Below are 18,428 nucleotides of genomic sequence, written 5' to 3'. Positions count from 1 at the left end.
TTTCTGGTCATGTACCTTATTCTGTTCCTGATCTGATCCTAACTACTCAACCTACAAAAGTGGGCCCCAAAGGGTAACTTGATTTATACTCAAAAGTAATAAAAATGAAACAAGAACCTTTCGACTGTTGTATGAACTGTGCCTACCAACTGGTATGCCTTGCTCTACTAAAGTATATCAAATATTATACCTTGCTATTGTATGGCTACCAATTATACCAACATTTTATATGAATCACCTTAAAAAAAAAAGCACAGACTCTTTTGGAGACTTGTAGGATTACACGGCTGACCTTTTATCAAATAAAATCACACATAATATAAAATGCCAATGAGAAAATAGTAAAGAACAACTTTAAGGAAAGATGAATAGAAGAAAATGGGAGAAATTAATTGGCAAATCATTTCTTATAACTTAAAATTAATACATAAGTCAAGCCTCCAGGAAAAAAAACAGGTGTCTTCCGAAGAGGCAACTTAGGCCATTGAGGGACAGCCCAGTGCCGAGTGTCAGAGCCTAGGCAAGGTGAGTGAGCTGTCCATGGGTGGGAACACAGGTTGGGCCTCAGGGGAATCAGAGTTGGGTGAGGCAAGTGTGTAAGAGGGTAAGTATCTTGATGTGGGATCAATGCCCAAGTAGGGTAAGAAGACATCCCATGAGGTAAGGTGCAGGGCTGGCACCATCCAGCAAAGGATGTCAGGGGCCAAGCAGGAGGATACCTACTCACTAAGGAGAAGAGGGCCTGGTGACAATAGGCAATTCATTATATACACACACAGGGATTGACTGAACATGTAAACATACCAAGGATGTGGTAGGTGAAGGTAAATCTACACTATGAGTGAAGGTAATTCAATACAATGAACCCTTATATTAGATGAGATTTGAAGATATTCATGTGAACTCAATGACTTTCAATATAGGTATAAAGATATAAATAATAAAGTGTACATATATATGCACATATTTAATACATTCCTATAGTTCCCTAGCTGTGCCCACCGAGAGGACCTGGGAACACTGATACCCCTTTAGCAATAAGCCTGCTTAGCACTCAGGTGTTGATGTTTAGATACCATTCCCCACCAAAAGGAACATGGGTTCTTTGAAAATTCAGCTGATTTCAGGGCTGGGACAGGGAAAGTACACGATGGACTTTGAATATCTTGAGCCAGAAAGCAAAGAACTTACATATGGCCAGAAAGTGGCCAAATGTAGGCCAATCTGAGAATCAAAATAAACAATAACAGTAATGGATCATATCATGAATAAAATAGGATTCCATTAATACATACTGATATAACTGAATATAGAATATACAGAATCCATGCAGAATAAACTGAAAGTCTGACAAGACAGAATATTTATATCTTCTCAAAGTATCACCCTATAAATACATTTTAATTACTAAAGGCAACAATAACATACAGTATAAAAACCTGACAAACATCACCTTACTCAAGTGATCAAAATTAACACTAGAAATAGAGGAAATCAATATCACATGCCTGGAAAGGCTGCAATAAGGATATATTATCACTTACATGATAGCCATGCCAAAAATAAATGAACTTAATTTAATTATGAAGAAATATACAACTGCAAATTGAGGTACACTCTTCAAAACAACTGGTCTATGATCTCCGAGAGGGTCCAAGTCATCAAAGTCAAGGGAAGACTGAGGAACTGTTTCAGACTGAAAAAGACCAATGAGACACAGCAACGAACTGCAATGTGAATTCTAGCCCGAGCCTTTTTGCTATAAATATAAAAGACGTTATTGGAATAACTGGCAAAACTTAAATGTGATGTGCAAATTGGATGGTAGTACATATTAATTTCTTGATTTTCATGGTTGTACTGTGGTTTTGTAAAAGAATGTCGTATTGTAGAAAACAAAGTATTTGGGGATGATGGGACATCATGCTGGCAACTTTTAAAAGATTTTGAGCTTAAAAAATTTCAAAAAGGAGTTAAAAATTTTAAAAACTTAAATTAAAAAGCTTGTAGTTTACATTGTATATAAATAATATGTACTACAATAATTTACTATATAATTATTATATAATTAGTATGTAGTTTTTAACAGTATTTACATGAGAAAAATACTATAAAATATATGGATTCTTGAACAATTTTCTGCTTGTTCCTGGTTTGTAACTTTCATGTTACGAGATATCAAAGAGTAGAAAAACTATGATCCATACGGAAAGGTTAAGAGCCATACTGTGGCAGAACAACTTCCGTATCTGAATAAAGACTCAGGGGTGATATCAGACAATTTGTCCAAAGGAATAGATTCCTTTTTAAAAAACAATATAAAATGTGAGTTAAAAATCAGCCAAACAGAGGTACCAGCAACTCAAAATTGTACTCAGGACTGGTGGATATTTTTTGTCATGTTCATACTGATAAGAAATTAATGAGAGCCAGAATGAAGTAGGCACAGAAAAACAGACATGAGAAACCATGCAGCCAAGATGAAGGAATGCAGTTTCTGTGATGCCTAGCTATGCTTATGATTGGGTGATGAGTCTCCTAAAACCTGAGTATGAGGCTCCTTTTTTTTTTCTTTTTTAAAGCCGAATGTATCTGATTTTTTATCCCCTAACTAAGGTAAGCACCTGGCCAACCCTAGAAAGAGTGTCTGGGAACACTATGGAAGGAAGCAATGCCTGAGCTTAGTCTTTTCAATGAAAGAGGCATCAGTCTGTTACAGATGATGGTTTGGGCACAGGAGATACCATGTGCAAAGCACAATAAAGCAGAGTACACTGAAGAATCTGAGAACTTCTCTGATGGCTGAAGTGTAGAACATAAGGTTGAAGGGAAGGGAGGAGAGGCCAGAGAGGGAAGCATATCTTTAAGGGCCTTTAAAGCCCGGCAAGGAATTTCAGTTCCATCCTTGCTTCCCATCCCACCTGCACTCTGAGGTTGTAAACTAGGGCCCAATGCCAAAATGTTAAGCTAAAAAAGTTTTTCACATTTTTAATTGGCTTGGGTGGGGGGTGGCGGGAGGAAAGAAGAATAAGCAACAGAGGTCTCAATAAAGCCCAAAATATTTACTGTCTGGACCTTTAAAGAAAAAGTTTGCTTAACCTTGCTATAAAAAAAATGAAAAGAGCCCTGGCTGGTGTGGCTCAGTGGACTGAGCGCTGGCCTGCGAATCAAAGGGTCTCTGGTTCAATTTCCCGTCAGGGAACATGCTGGGTTGTGGGCCAGGTCCACAACCCAGTGGGGAGCATGTGAGAGGCAACCACACATTGATGTTTCTCTCCCTTTCTTTCTCCGCCCCCTTCCCCTCTCTCTAAATATAAATAAAATCTTTTAAAAAAATGAAAAGATTTTAAGCAGGTGAACTAGATAATGAAAGGGCCATGTTGGTGAGATCACTAATATGAGTGTGGAGGACTGGCTAGAGAGGGCAACACTATGCATGAGAAAACCAGTACAAGCTACTGCTAACCTCAGGGAAGAAAATCATGGTCTGAATTCAAGCAGTGTCAATCAAAACGAGAGTAAAGAATGTGTTTATGAAAAACTCCTCTTAGGATAAGACCCTTAACATTGTTTCTAGACCCTTGCATGGACTGACTTCTGTCCCCCTCCCAGTCTCACGCTACCTCTTTATCTCGTGGCTGTAGTTATGCGGACTTTTAATCAGCTCCCTCTTTCAGCCTCACTTCTCACTCATCCATCTCAGTTTTAGTGAACACCACTCCCCTCTGATATCCCGACATCCACTATCCCCCTACCCTGAAATTCAGATCTCTCATTTACTCAGTCATTTAGTCAATAAATATTTATTGAGTAGCTGCAGGAGGGTAGGAATTGGGCTAGACTTCAGAGTTCAATGATACAGACCCAGTCCCTGTCCTCATGGAATTTACATTTCCTGGAAAATAGTTCTAACCAAATCAGTAGACTTGAACATTTAAGTTGGACAAGTAGTTCAAAATTATTTAACATAGATATCAATATGTAAGGAAAAATTACCAAAATGTACTGGCACCTTATACTTGCTGAAAAGTTTTTACTTTTTCAAATACACAGTATGTTTAAATTATCTTCCAAATTTTTGTCAAAATTAAGAGTAAATGTACTTATTGCACAGCTTTTCTTTTGATCTGAACCTTCAGATTCAGGTGCAACAGCATGGGCCAATTTGCTGTATCTTTTTTTTATATTTATGTTTTTAAATACTTTTTTTAAAAGATTTTATTTATTTATTTTTAGGAAGGGAAGGGAGAGAGGGAGGGAGGGAGGGAGAGAGGGAGAGAGGGAGAGAGGGAGAGAGGGAGAGAGAAAGAGAAACATCAATGTGTGGTTGCTGGGGGTTATGGCCTGCAACCCAGGAATGTACCCTGGCTGGGAATCAAACCTGGGACACTTTGGTGCTGTATCTTGATATATTTGACAAAGTCCATCACCACACGACACTGCTTTGAGAGACTCCGTATGCCAGGCCACATTTAGTAAATCACCATTTTCTTTCCATTTTTAGAAGCTATACCCCCAAATTATATAAACAGCTTGAGACCAGAAATCATTATACTGTGTATCCTTCAACATCAGCACACCGTGGTTGCCACATAGATAATAAAGGTAAATGTTTGACTATATATCTTTCTATTAATGTTTCTGATCAGCATGAAATAATCATGGTACTAAACTTAGTTGATATAATTCAAGACAAAAGCAAGTAAATTTGACCTTTTAGTTAGTTTGTACAGCTTTAAAGTGGGTAATACTTTTTGTCCAACATATTTTTGAAATACAGAAAATATGTCACAGATTAACTCTTGATACTATCCTTATAAAATCCTACGATTGGGACTTTCATATTAGGACCCTTTGCTAATATAGAAGGCTCCCTTGTCAGAGAAGTTTGGGAGCCTCTGGGTTAAACAACATTAAGTACTTCAACCGAAGTCTTTGGTGTACTTATGTAATGCTTTGCATAGTAGCTCCAAAAGGACATTTTCAAATTTGCTGAACCTCAGAATTTTTTTTAACTAGACACTGTCAAGTTAACACTAGCATTCTGAGGACTACTGTCTGGAAACATCTGTTGAATTTAACAATATCTGAGAGATAATCACAAAATAAAAAGACCACTTTTGTATACGAAGTTTAAAGTCTCTTACCTTTCTGGCTGGTGGGCCATGAGCTTTATTCACTCTGCGGCCTCCAATCTCTCAGCTCTGATCAAGTAAATGGTGCCCCTCAGGTTTTCTTCCAAGTATTCCTAGGGCAAAGGAGAGGCAGAAAAGAGTGAACTCATTACTCTGTGACATCTAAAGAAAATGCCTCATGCAGTTCAACTTCATTCACTACATTTTAAAAATGTGTGTTTTATATTTTCAAATGCATCTCTAAAAAAATTAAATGCATGTGAATTTTGCTTTTCATGCTATTTTTTAATACAAAAATTAGGGTTCCCTCCAAAGTCTTCAGTGCTCCAGGAAGATGTTCATCCTGTGGCCTCCTGTAACCCCAGGCACACTGCCACTCATTAGGTGTGTAAGTTTCAAGGATGGAAGTACCTCAGTGGAATCCCAGTGAGAAGAGAAAAATGGAGCTTTTCACGATAATAGAAGGGAGAGGTAGTCATAGTTGACAGGTGAAATGGCAGTGCCAAATCCAAGCACCAAAAACTGTTAGTGAAAATTAATGGTGTTTCTTGTGTCCGTGCTGCACCACAACCCCCAAGAGACCCAGTTTATGTGCTTGTTATTCAGAAACAGCTTGACTTTTTTATACCAGAATCAGTTAGAATTAGGTTCAGCTGTGAGTGACAGAAAACTCAAAAGAACAAAGGCTTAAATGATTCAGAAGTTTCTCTCTCTCATATAAACACAGGCAGTTCAGAACCACCATCATTAGAAGCCCAGGCTCTTTCTATTGTCTTTCCAAGCTTAATGAGGGGTCCCCTTCATGGTTTAACTGCTCAAGGTCTAGTAATACACCTGCTGATCAGAAAACAGGTAGGAGAATGGGGAGATATGCAACAGCCTTTCTTTAGGGAAGCTTTTCAGAAATCTCACAGAAAATGTCTACTTATATTCCATAGGCCAGAACATAAGTCACAATGGCTATAACTATCAGGAAAGCTGGAAAATATAGTCTTTATTTCACCATATGCTCAGCTAAAAAATGGAGCATGTATAATAAGGAAAAAGAATGAATACTGGTGGACAACTAGTTATTTCTGTCATCATACTCATTTCATTCTAAAATGTAAGATGGTTGGATAAATGCATTTGGGAAAGGCAGCTAACCTAGAAGGAAGATGAAGGGAAAGCACACTTTCTTCTCCACTAGGCTGTGTATGAACTTCAGAAATTTCCCTATTGTACAGACTATTGGAAAGAAGGGTTGCACTTTACCTTAAATAAAGTTGGCTGAACTAGCTTTAATGTGTTTAAAACTTTGATGCAAATGCCAGAAGCTGGAAAGACGCTCATTCCAAAGCTGGCAACAAAATTCTGTTTTATACAGATTGTTTCTTAAAGGGAAATGGACCCCAAACAGGATACATTCAGCTATATAAACGTAAGATTGGGACTATAAATGAAGCAGCAATTCTGTGGGATTCTATAAATGAAGTGGTTCTACGGGATAATATGAAAGTTCCCATCTTCTGGGCAGAGATAAATTACTACTACCCTATCCTAGCTACTGTGTATGTATTTCTTCTATTTGGATACAATTAATCTGTGGATAAGGGGTAGGATAACTGCTAATGGCAAGGATTCTGAAAAAGGGTAGATATTGTGCCAAGAAACAGACCCTAAAAGGTAGTGTGAGAAAGGAATTAATTTTCTGGGACATGGACTCGGAAGAGTCTAATATACTCAATGGCAATCCTGGCTGGAAAAGAGAAGATGGCTTTTGGCCTTGTGGGAAAACAGGAGTGGGCCAAAAGGGGACAGTCTCTCAAGGCAGCAGTGTTCAAACAGATGTATTATGACTGACGGTACCTAAGACTTCCCACAAGACACCTGAACAAGCTAAGTTTTAAGAAAATCAATTTCCATAGCTTCAACTCGCCTATGTTTGCTTTCCAAAAAAAAAATGATCTGCCTACTTTCCTTAAGTCCTCATTCTTCCACACTTCAAAAGAAACCCACGTCTCTCACCCAGATCAAATCTTATTACAATGTATTGTTTCAGGCTGCAAAAACTTCCGCGGAACAAAACAAGGGATAATTTAAAATAAAAGTGTCTTAAAGGCCCCATTGATCAAGGCACCATTAAATCTCAGACTAGCATCTTTTCCTGTCTTATATTTTTTGTTAAAGTAAAGCATGGCTTTAAGAATGGTGTTTTGCCCTATGTTTAGGAATGTTCTCAATTCAGATATATTGTACAGTATGATAGGAACAAAAAAACCACTTTCATTTAATAATTGTCTTTCATTCTGGAAATATTGTCCAAAAATGCATGGTCCTGACAGAGAGCTCCATGAGAACAAAGCAAAGAGGAAATCGGTAAGAACTTTTAAAAACTTTAATTTATATTTGTTGCAGAGATAAGGTGATCAATACTTTAAAACATTAAAATACACTGGATATAAATAAAATTGTTAGAGAAGTGGAAATTGAATAACTTCCATAAGAAAAAGGAACAAGTTTCCAACTGTTGAAGATGAATTCTTTTTTTTTTTTAAGTGAACATACTGACATTTTATTGTCACATAAAAAAACACAATATGAAGCCTAGATCCCTTGGCCCTTACTCATCTGCTCCCAGTTCAAAATGCAAGCATCTCTTAATAGCCAACTTCTCACAGATCTGCAGTTAGGCTCAACACATTCAAAAGCCTCAACACAATCTTCTTTGTAGTTTTAGCCTTTTTGCAGAAAATCGATTAGTCTTCCCACCATAGCCACTCTGCTTCCTATCACAAGGCTGCTTTGCCTGTGCATACAGAGAATCCTGCCCTTCTTATACTGTGCCACTTTGTGGGGTTGATGCTTAACACACTTATAGAAAGTGTGGTGGGTTAGGAACTTCACAATGTTTACAGGAGTGCTATCAAGGTGAAAACTCAAGTTTGTTTTCTAAAATCAATGATACTATCAAATCACTATGGAAATTGGGTACTTACAAAATAGTGTCATCAATATCTGGAAAAGCCAGAATTTATACTTTTTTCCCAACTTTTTAAATCAAACTTCTTTTCAGGTGCATATGAGTACAGTAGGTAGAATGCCCCCCACCTCAAAGATGTCCACACCTTCATTCCTGGAACCTGTGAATAGGTTACTTTACATGGCAAAATGGACTTTGCAGATAGATGTACAGATCCTAAAATAGAAAGATTATTTCCTGGGTTATCTAGGGGGCCCATTTTAATTACATGAGCAGAGAACTTGCTCTCTCTGGAGTCAGTGATTCAGTAGCCACAGTAGCAGCAGTAGCCAAGAGACTAGAAGCCTGGGAGAGACCTGGCCAGCTATCACTGGGAGTGTGGCAGCATTGAAAGCATTTCAGCATCGAGGAGCAAGGACCAGCACTGGCTGGCAGTAAGCAAGGAAAGAGGGACCTCAGACCAACTGCATTCAGTGAACAACCTGAACTTGAAAGTGAATTCTTCCCCAGGGACTCCAAAAAAAGAAATGCAGCCCTCCCAAAATGCTGATTTTGGCTTTGTAAGACTCTAAGCAGAAAACCCATCTGAGCCCAGCTGGACTTCTGGCCTACAAAAATTGAGAGACAAATCTGTGTTAAGATGTAAAATAAAGTATGTGGTAATTTGTGATGCAGAATTAGATAATAGAGCCAAAGATGTTAAGGTGCCTAGGAGAATAAGCCTGTGTCCCAAGGCTTCAAGGGCATCAGCATCTTACAGAAGCGGAGTTTTGTCTGTATTATAATTTCCTTGTATCTTGGTCTAGCATCACAAAATGTAAAAACTGATCCTCAAGTTCACCATGGGAAAAGCAAAGTAGGCATAACAACAACCTTAAACCTAAGGATTTGAAAACCTCTAGCTATGAGTTGGTAGGACTTCATTCCCTTTTCAGGGTTAAAGTACCTTTGTATTTCTGTATTAGGAAAATTTTATTTTTTAAAGAGGAGAGAAACGTCAATGTGTGTGGTTGCCTCTCATGCACCTCCCCACTGGGAACGCGGCCTGCAACCCAGGCATGTGCCCCAACTGGGAATCGAACCAGCAACCTTCTGATTTGCAGGCTGGTGCTCAATCCTCTGAGCCACACCAGCCAGGGCATGGAAAATTTTAAATAGTATGATTTTACTACAATCCTCTCCAATAAGAAACAATACACATTTCAGGGTTGTCAAAAAGAATAAATGAAAATATGTGTAAAACACATAGTACAGTGTATGGTAGTCATACAGTATCCATCAAGTTTATTAATGGTTTTACTGTATTTTGATTTTAAATGTACATTTTCCTAATGCTTAATTAATCCTAATCTTACTACAGTCTTTCCTTATTTTTTTCATCCTCAACCAAGGATATGTTTATTAATTTCAGAGAGAAGAAGGGTGGGGGGAGAGAGAGAGGGGGCGGGGGGAGAGGGAGAGGGAGAGAGAGAGAGAGAGAGAGAGAGAGACAGAGAGAGAGAGACAGAGAGAGAGAGAGAGACAGAGAGAGAGAGAAACATCCACTGGCTGACTCCTGCACGCACCCCAACTGGGGATCAAACCTGCAACCTTTTGGTGCCTGGGACAATGCTCCAACCAACTGAGCTGCCTGGCCAGGGCACTACCTTTTTTATTTTTAAAGCCAGAAACTGAGAACTACACATATAGTTTAACTCTTAGAAGACTTTTACATTACTCTCTAATCCAAACGTTACCTGGTATATAACTTTAGTTCATCAATGTATGAAATCAAACTTCTCAGGTGTGAGAAAAATGTAAGGCCAGCTTTAATGAGGAAAGCGGCAGTTTTTAAGTTTTCTTTACTCACAGCACACATGATAGATGTCCTTCACACACATCACAACTCACACGAGTATACTGAAGTTTTGATGAAATTCCTCAAAGTTGACAAAACACATAAAGAGTTTCTCAATATTGTATTCATGGAAGTACATTAGTATCTGAACAGTGATGTCAGCCCACTATCTCAAAACATTCTTTAGTAAAAACCAGTAGTCCAATGTTTATGTTCAACTTCATTTTAAAATGAGTTTTGATTATTCACAGACCTCTAATCACTAGGTAAAGTAAGGCAAGCAAGTTCTTGTTTTATAGTTTAAAATTACAACAGAACATTAGAAATATACAAATACAAAGAACTTACACACTAATGGTTATGAATATGAACAGTGTGAATGCAAGTTTTTACTAGTAACATCATTTTAGATTTGGTAATTGTATGCTATATGAAATAATGTGCAATGCATTATTTTTGCTCAAGGTAGTTGTATAAAATGTACTTATCTAACATTGCTTTTCTTTTCTTACTAGAAAATGGTCTTTTGTAAAAGTAAAAAGAAAACAAGTTCACAGCTCCCTTAGTACTACAATAACTCATACTCGTCATTACTATTAAGAGTACATAAATAATTTCTCACTATGAAGGAGGCACAAATAAGATAGGGTATGAAGTATGACAATTCACATTACAACACGAGTAAGCTCACTTCTCTCTCCTCCTTTCAAAGTATGTCAAAATTCAAGTTAAGTGATAGAGGTATTACTTCAGGAATAACATCCATATTTCAACAATAATTAAAATTCTTCCTTACAAATGATAAAAGACATCAGTGACTCTCCACACTGGTTGAGAACCATTGATGTAGTTATATTGGATGAATAATTAGTAAAGAATTCAAAAGAACACAGAATGGAATACTATGCAACAGTAAAAAGGAATTCTTTTTTTCTAATTTTTAACATTTTTTATTGTTGTTCAAGTACAGTTTTCTGCCTTTTCCCCCACCCCTCCCCACCACCTCAGCCATTCCCACCTCCCACCTGTTTCTACCCCCCCTTGTTATTGTCCATGTGTCCTTTATAATTATTCCTGCAAACCCCTCACCCTTTTCCCCTATAATTCCCTCCCCTCTGGTCACTGTCAGCCTGTTCTCAATTTCAGTGTCTTTGGTTATATTTTGCTTGCTTATTCATTTTGTTGATTAGGTTCCAGTTAAAGGTGAGATCATATGGTATTCATCTTTCACCACCTGGCTTATTTCACTTAGCATAATGCTTTCTAGTTCTATCCATGCTGTTGCAAAGGGTAGGAGCTCCTTAAAAGAAGGAATTCCTACCTTTTGCGACAACATGGATGAAACTGGAGACTATTATTCTAAGTGAAATAAGCCAGGCAGTGAGGGACAAATACCATATGATCTCACTTGTAAGTGGTAACTAAGGAACAAAATAAACTAACGAGAAGAGTAGAACCAGAGGCACAGAAACATGGAACAAACTGACAGCTGTAAGAGGGGACATGGGAGGTGGGGACTGGTTGAAAGAAGGTGAAGGGACTAGTCAAAAACACATGTGAATGACCTATAGACATGGGCAAGAGTGTAGGGATTGACTGTGAGAGTTGCGGGACGAAAGGGAAAAAATTGGGACAACTGTAACAGCATAAACAATAAAATATTTAAATTTAAAATAAATTCAGCCTTGGCTGGTGTGGCTCAGTGGATTGAGCACCAGCCAGTGAACGAAAAGTGTGCTGGTTAGATTCCCAGTCAGGGTACATGCCTGGGTTGTAGGCCGGCCCCTGGTTGGAGGTGTGAAAGGGGCAGCCAACTGATGTTTCTCTCTCACATTGATGTTTCTCTCCCTGTCTTTCTTCCTCCCTTCCCCCTCTGTGAAAATAAATAAAAATCTTTTTAAAGAATTTAAAAAAGAATTCAAAAGAACATTAGAAATGTGTTTCTTTAATTTAATCATCTCATCTACTATGTAAGGAAGAAATGAAAGGTTTCTCTGAAATGTAAAAATCACAGTATAATAATTCTATCATTTCAAAATATAGATATGCTATACTGAATAAGCTTTATATGTATAGAAAGAGTCTGATTTGGGGAGAAAGGGTGGATATGAAACAAAAAATGATGAGATACTCTTTGACATGGACTTATGAAAATTGTAAGGTGGTAAGTTCTACCACAAATTGTAAATTCCTAGGGAAACCCAACAATATTGCCAAAGCTACAAAGCAGATGGTTGATGTATTGCTTTCAAGCCACATAACACATGTGCCTGGAGGGGCTGTGATATATTATTATTATTTCTGAATGAACTTGAAAATAATTACCACATCACATACTGAGTACTCATTCAAGTTCCTGACATTGCTTTAAGCATTGTACATATTTTAATTATTTGAATTATCACAAGCTAGAAGTGGAATATTGTTATTCTTAAAAATGAGGAAACTGAGGCACAGAGTACTCAAGGTGATACAGACAGTAAGTGGTAGACCCATGATAATCTGGTTCCTAATAACTACCCTAAAACAATGATTACATACTATGTTCCAGAAAAATGGCACTGAGGAAATAATAACTCAATTTGGCTCAAACATGCAGTTTCTTTATTTCAAGGGTTACCTATATGGAATGTCATTATGAATTTCAATAGGTCATAAATCCATAGTTGAGAAAATAGGTCTTATATTACAACAAACTGCCCTGACCAGCATGGTTCAGTTGGTTGGGCATCAATCTGTAAAGTGAAGGGTTGCTGGTTTGATTCCAGGTCAGGGCACAACACACCTGGGTTTTAAGTTTGGTTCCCAGTCAGGGTGCATTTGAGAGGCAACGGATCAGTGTTTCTTTCTCATATTGCTGTTTCTCTCCCCTTCTTTCTCTTTCCCTTCCCCTCTCTCTAAAAATACATAAATGAAATCTTTAAAAAAGAAGCAAATTAGAAAAAAACTAGCATAAGACATCCAACATGTGAATTATGTAAAACTGCATAAAATTTAAGAATTATTGTTATTAAATTTTACAAATTTTAGTAATTTGCCCTGGCTGGTGTGGCTCGGTGGACTGAGCTCCAGCCTGTGAACCAAAGGGTCACTAGTTCCATTCCCAATCAGGGCACATGCCTGGACTGCACGCCAAGTCCCCAGTTGGGGGCATAGGAGAGGCAACCACATATTGATGCTTCTCCCCTTCTCTTTCTCCCTGCCTTCCCCTCTGTCTAAAAATAAATAAATAAATAAATAAATAAATAAATAAATATATATATATATATATATATTTAGTAATCTTTATAAGAAACAGTCAGTGTAATGACAGAAAATATTAAATATATGCAATATGTCTCAGCATAGATCACTGGTAGACAAACAGCTACAGATTGTAATGGTTAACTAAATCACACCACACAGCAATACAACCTATTCCCATCATTAATTCCTAATTAAGTAATCCTTCTGTATTAATAAGCACAATTCCAAAGTTGGTGAAATTATGACAACGTTGGTGCATTCCTATTCTGATGGTATAAATTTGCTCAAATGTTTGGGTAGGCAAAAATTGGCATCTGTAGAAACATTTATATCCTCTGACGTAGTAATCTCATTTGAGATTAGTATCCTGTGGAAACAATTCAAAATAAGTAAAAATATATATGCAAAGAGATGCTCAATTCACTGTTAAAACAGGCAAAACCCAAACACAATTATTTTCCTATTGGGCACTTAAAATTGATCACATTTTAATAGTCATTTAGTAAATGTTGTATAAACATTAAATATTACAAAGGTGAGATAACATTGGGAAAATGCTAATGCTAGAAAAGTAAAACAAAACTGTATTACAATTCTGTAAAACTGTAATACATATACACAAATTAGGAGGTAACAAAAATAATAAATACAAATATTTGTTAATAGGGCAAAAATGAAGTTGATTTCTAGTAACACTACTCTAACAAATGCTTAATAAATAAAAGGAAACACACTAGCCCAAACTTCAGAAAGGAAGTAAAATTGAAAAAGCAAAGGTTTATGTCAAGTTAGGCAAACTCAAGAAACTTAAGTTAGAGAGCTTATTTATAAATTTGATATATAAGAAGGTAACCATATATACTTCTAAAATAACCAAAATGAACTTGGTATTTTGCCAAATAACTTCTGCTAATTATTGGGTTGGCTAAAAAGTTCATTTAGTTTTTTTCCATACAATAGTTCTCGTAGTGCTTAGTTGCTTTTAACTTCATTTGAAACAATTTTGTTAGATCATATTGTGACAGCTGTCATATCAGCATGCATTTAAAAAAACTTATCAAAACTGATGAATTTTTATGCAGCCATTTTAATACTGAAGATGGAAGAACATGTACAACATTTCAGGCATATTATGCTTTACTATTTCAAGAAAGGTAAAAACGCAACTGAAATGCAAGAAAAGATTTGCGTATGGAGAAGGTGCTGTGACTGAGTGAACGTGTCAAAAGTGGTGTGCGAAGTTTCTTGGTACTATTGACATTTTGGCCAAATAATCCTTTGCTGTGGGGCTGTCTTATGCATTGGAAGATGTTTAGCTGCACCTCTGGCCTCTAAGCACTAGAAGCCAATAGTGGGAGATAGCCAATATACTCAAAGTATCCAAGTCAATAAAGTTATTGGTGAAAATGAAAAATGTCTTTTATTTTACATAAAAAACCATATGGATTTTTGGCCAACCCAATACTATATGTATCAATTTTTATAAGGATCAGCTGAATATCCATTACTGTTATTCACTGGGTTTTAACAGAAATTCTGTAATCGCCCAAGATGATACAAACAGTAAGATCCAAGGACTTGATCTAATAATTTAATACACCAAGAGAACATACAAATCATTGAAACCCAACTTTTCCAAAAAACAGAAATTTAGGAAGGAAAAATGTAGATGGTCTCTTGAGAGTTAATGCTAGTTACAGGTAGTAGGAGTTTGATGCATAGCATATAAAAATTTTTTGACATTCATAGTTTCCAATAAAAAGCATCCCTATAAAATATTAAAGACATAATAATAATTTCTACAACTATTTTAAAAAGAGAAAATAAATTCTCCAAGTAAAAAAGTAAGTGCAGGAATTTCTGGAGTACATGTTTAACAGATTATAATATAGTGTTTGAAATATGAAATAAACAATCTAATAAGGTATGTAAAAGAGAACTTCCAAGAAATGCAATCACATCTACAGAAGACATTATGTACCTTAAAAATTTACACACAAAGTCCCTGAAAGTTCCTTCCTTAGTGACAATTAAAATACAAACACTTAAACTCTGAATGACCACAATATTATATTTTAAATAATTAAAAAGTTAATGGCAGTCATATCTTCTCAAAGGAAGGTTAAACATGTTTTAGGAAAGCAGCATATACACCACTGTAAATTTGTAAGATTCTTATAATTCCTTTGCAAAGACTAGGACTCTTAATTGTAACTCAATTTTGGTGGCTTTAAAGATGCACGAACTTCCTTAAATCTGTTTCTTGATCTGAGGAAGGGAATCTCTATTTTCTTTTTAACATACTTTACATCAATGTTCCTACAATTTTGAAGAAAGCATTTACAATGTATTCCTCAATTCAGTGTAGCAAATTTAAGATAAAATTGCAACTGTATGTGTCTTTCAGGACACTTAGCCCTGCAGGGTTGACTTTTTAACAAGCTTCTCACCTTCATAGCTTGGGTACAAAAGACCAAGGCTACACGGTTAAAGGTTATGCCTAGAAAGGCTATTACCGACAATGCCAGTGACGACGAATTTCTTCAAATAGGACAAAATGGGCTCAGAGGAAGTTTTTGGGGTTTTTTTTTCAAATATATACATTAGATTTATGCATTGTTATCGTTTCCATGATTTAAAATCCTTAAGAAATTGTATCTTTCACATTAGAATTTAGGGATTAGTCAATAGGCCAAATTCCATCAGGTGTAATCCCTTTTACTCCATCACATGCACTATAGTGCTACTCTTGGCTTTTAGTTTTAAGACGCCCCATTAAGCGAAGACAATTTTACACTACCTAAGAGCACGCAAATAGTCCCCAGCTCCCCCACCCTCTCCCTCCTTACAGGGGCGGTTCAACAAGGGAACTCAGAGCACACACACACACACACACACACACGCGCGGCTTTGGTCCCTAGGGCATCAATAAAAGCACAGGTTATTTTCCAACAGGAGCTCTGCAGTCCACCCAGGGAGGTAAAACGTGGGGGGAAATGCAAGAATCGATACGCACCCACACCTCAGCCCCGCCCCACTGGGAAAAAGTGGGGGGTGGCGGGAGTGTGAGGGGGCAGAAAGGACGGAAAAGGCCGACACTACCAACTCCCAGGTTCTGCATACCATTTGTTCCAGCATGTTCCACCGCAGCAAGAGACCCTGACCCTATTTTCAGCCGCGCCTCCCTAACCTCATCCCTACCTCCATCACAGACATAGTCCCCAACCACCGAGTCCTGGAGTGAGGAGGCCAGAGCCAGCCCTCTTCCTGGTCAATCCAGGGACTGAAGAGGAGATCCCTCTGATCCCTGAGCAGATCTGACGTGTTGCCCAGGAACCTCTGAAGTGACCAGAGAAGGAGAAGATAAACGGGGGGAGGGGTCTAAGAGGAGCCGTTATTCCTTTTTCTTCTTCGTTAGGAAAGCGCGCGAGCGGGGAGGGGCCGGAACAACGAACGCTTGTTACCTAACGGTCCGGCTCGGCCGATCGGGCTCCAGAGGCCGAAGCTGCGCGGATGCTGAGGCGGCAGCACAGTCACAGCGGCCCCGAGGGTTAGGCACCAAGGCAGGAGCGCCCGAGGTGATAGGAAGCTGGGGGTGGGGACTACGGTGAGCGACGTCGCCATGTTAGTGCCTTCTTTCTCCGTATCCCTACAGTCTCCAGTCCTGCGGCCCTCTCCCCACCACTACTCACCTTTCTAAGACACTAATTCATGCTTCGTTCGGTCGCCAGGGAGGCCTGAGCTCAGCCGTGTTTACAAACTACCCTTGGAGGAAAGGGCTGAACGGCACTTTAAAGGCCACGGGCTCCCACAGGCTTCCGTCCCCTCTCGCGAGATCGGATTGACAACCCTTCTCCCCGCCCCACTCCCGGCATCCCCCTTTTTCTTCTAGTACCCCTCCCCTCCACGCACACGCCCCTTCTTGCCTTCTTTCAGATGGAGAGCCTCCGGGTCAGGTGATTCTTTCAGGTTTAAGAGAAGGGGGAAGGACTTCAGGAAGGTGGGGATGTAGGGGGCGGGAACCAAAGAACACTCAGTGGTTGACGATTGGACAATGAGCCCGAAGGGCGGGAAGCAGTTCTGGAGAGGGCGGGGCCAGGGAGCAAAAAAAAGGAGGTGTCTCGGTAGCACAGGACTTGCGGAAACCTGGGATTGCCAGGCAGCTGGAGGCGAACTGGGTGTGAGGCACTGGAGCAGGTGATTGTTGAGGTCGGTGGAAGAGGTTGACGGTACGCGTGGAGCAAAAGCTGTAAGTAGCCAGAGGGAGAGCGGGACGTGTGCCCCGAGCCCTGCCCGAGGAGCCTGGTATTTCCGTTTCTGTCACTTCCTGGCCCTGGGTAGGAAGAAAGGTAAAGCGTAGGGAGGTGCGCTCCTAAACCCACCTTCCGGCTACCCAGGAGCTTCCATTGAACTAAGGGTTGGAAGAGGCGGGGTTTGCCGGAAATAACCCCAAAGCCCCCGATATGCTTAAAAGCAGACAGCCAGAAAAGTCAGTGCTGGAAAGAAAAGAAAAAGCCTTTGCTCTGAGTTACGTTTGTTCGGATTTCACTAAGCTATAAGTGGAACAGATCCTTCTGGCTCCTAAGCATCTAATACAATGTACGGTATTAGCATACAATTATGTTTTAAGTAACTTATCAAAAGGCAATACAATGCCTTCTACTAGAACACCATAATTTAAAAGAAAGAGTGCAAGAACTTGTTTGTAAGAGAAAGCCTTTCAAATTATGGGGTATCCTGTTTTATTAGTTTTCCTTTACTTAGTAGTTATAGATAATATGTATCCACTTTAGTAGAAATAATTTCAAACTTTTAAAACATCAACAACTTCAATTTTAGAAAGGGCTAAAGGGCACCAAATTAGAATGTGGCATAGAGATGGCACTCTTTCCACAGTACTATCCCACTGCCACTATCACTATTAAGGTCTCTGCAATGCCAAAGAAATGTCTGTCAAGCTTTGAAAGTAACTTTAAAGTAAGGGGAAAGAGGAGAAGAGCATTTGATTAAATTAACGTTAAAGACTTAGGAGATAATATGGGATGGGCAAATAGGTTTACATTAGTGAATATCAAAACTTAGAGTTTATTCTTGTATTATGTATTGTTAACTATTGTGCTATTTGTATTATTTGTCTTTTTGTTATTGTTATTATTTTGTATCCTTATGATGTATCTTTTAGGTAATTATTTTGTATCCTTATGATGTATCTTTTAGATAATTTACCTACTTTTCCCCAGCTCAGTAT

The 18,428-nt window shown here is 38.4% G+C and overlaps 1 protein-coding gene across 2 annotated transcripts in view; it reads right to left on the bottom strand.

Annotated features, from left to right (window-relative positions):
* ATF2 (activating transcription factor 2) overlaps positions 1-17,033 on the bottom strand; it is a 79,702-nt gene extending 62,669 nt beyond the window's left edge. The window contains exons 1-2 of one of the 2 annotated variants that reach the window (XM_045823567.1): positions 16,873-17,033; positions 5,148-5,248 (exon numbers count right to left, since the gene is read on the bottom strand). The gene's annotated coding sequence lies outside the window, so the exon portion shown is untranslated. The remainder of the gene's footprint in view (positions 1-5,147; positions 5,249-16,872) is intronic. The other variant, XM_045823494.1, reaches the window with a different exon arrangement.
* Between the last annotated feature and the right edge of the window lie 1,395 nt (positions 17,034-18,428).

The sequence above is a fragment of the Phyllostomus hastatus genome, unplaced genomic scaffold (genome assembly GCF_019186645.2).
Source record: "Phyllostomus hastatus isolate PE091 unplaced genomic scaffold, TTU_PhHast_1.1 phas_contig_1, whole genome shotgun sequence".
NCBI lineage: Eukaryota > Metazoa > Chordata > Mammalia > Chiroptera > Phyllostomidae > Phyllostomus > Phyllostomus hastatus.
The sequence above is the reverse complement of the archived record's forward strand: the minus strand, read 5'-3'. Positions and strand labels throughout refer to the sequence as shown.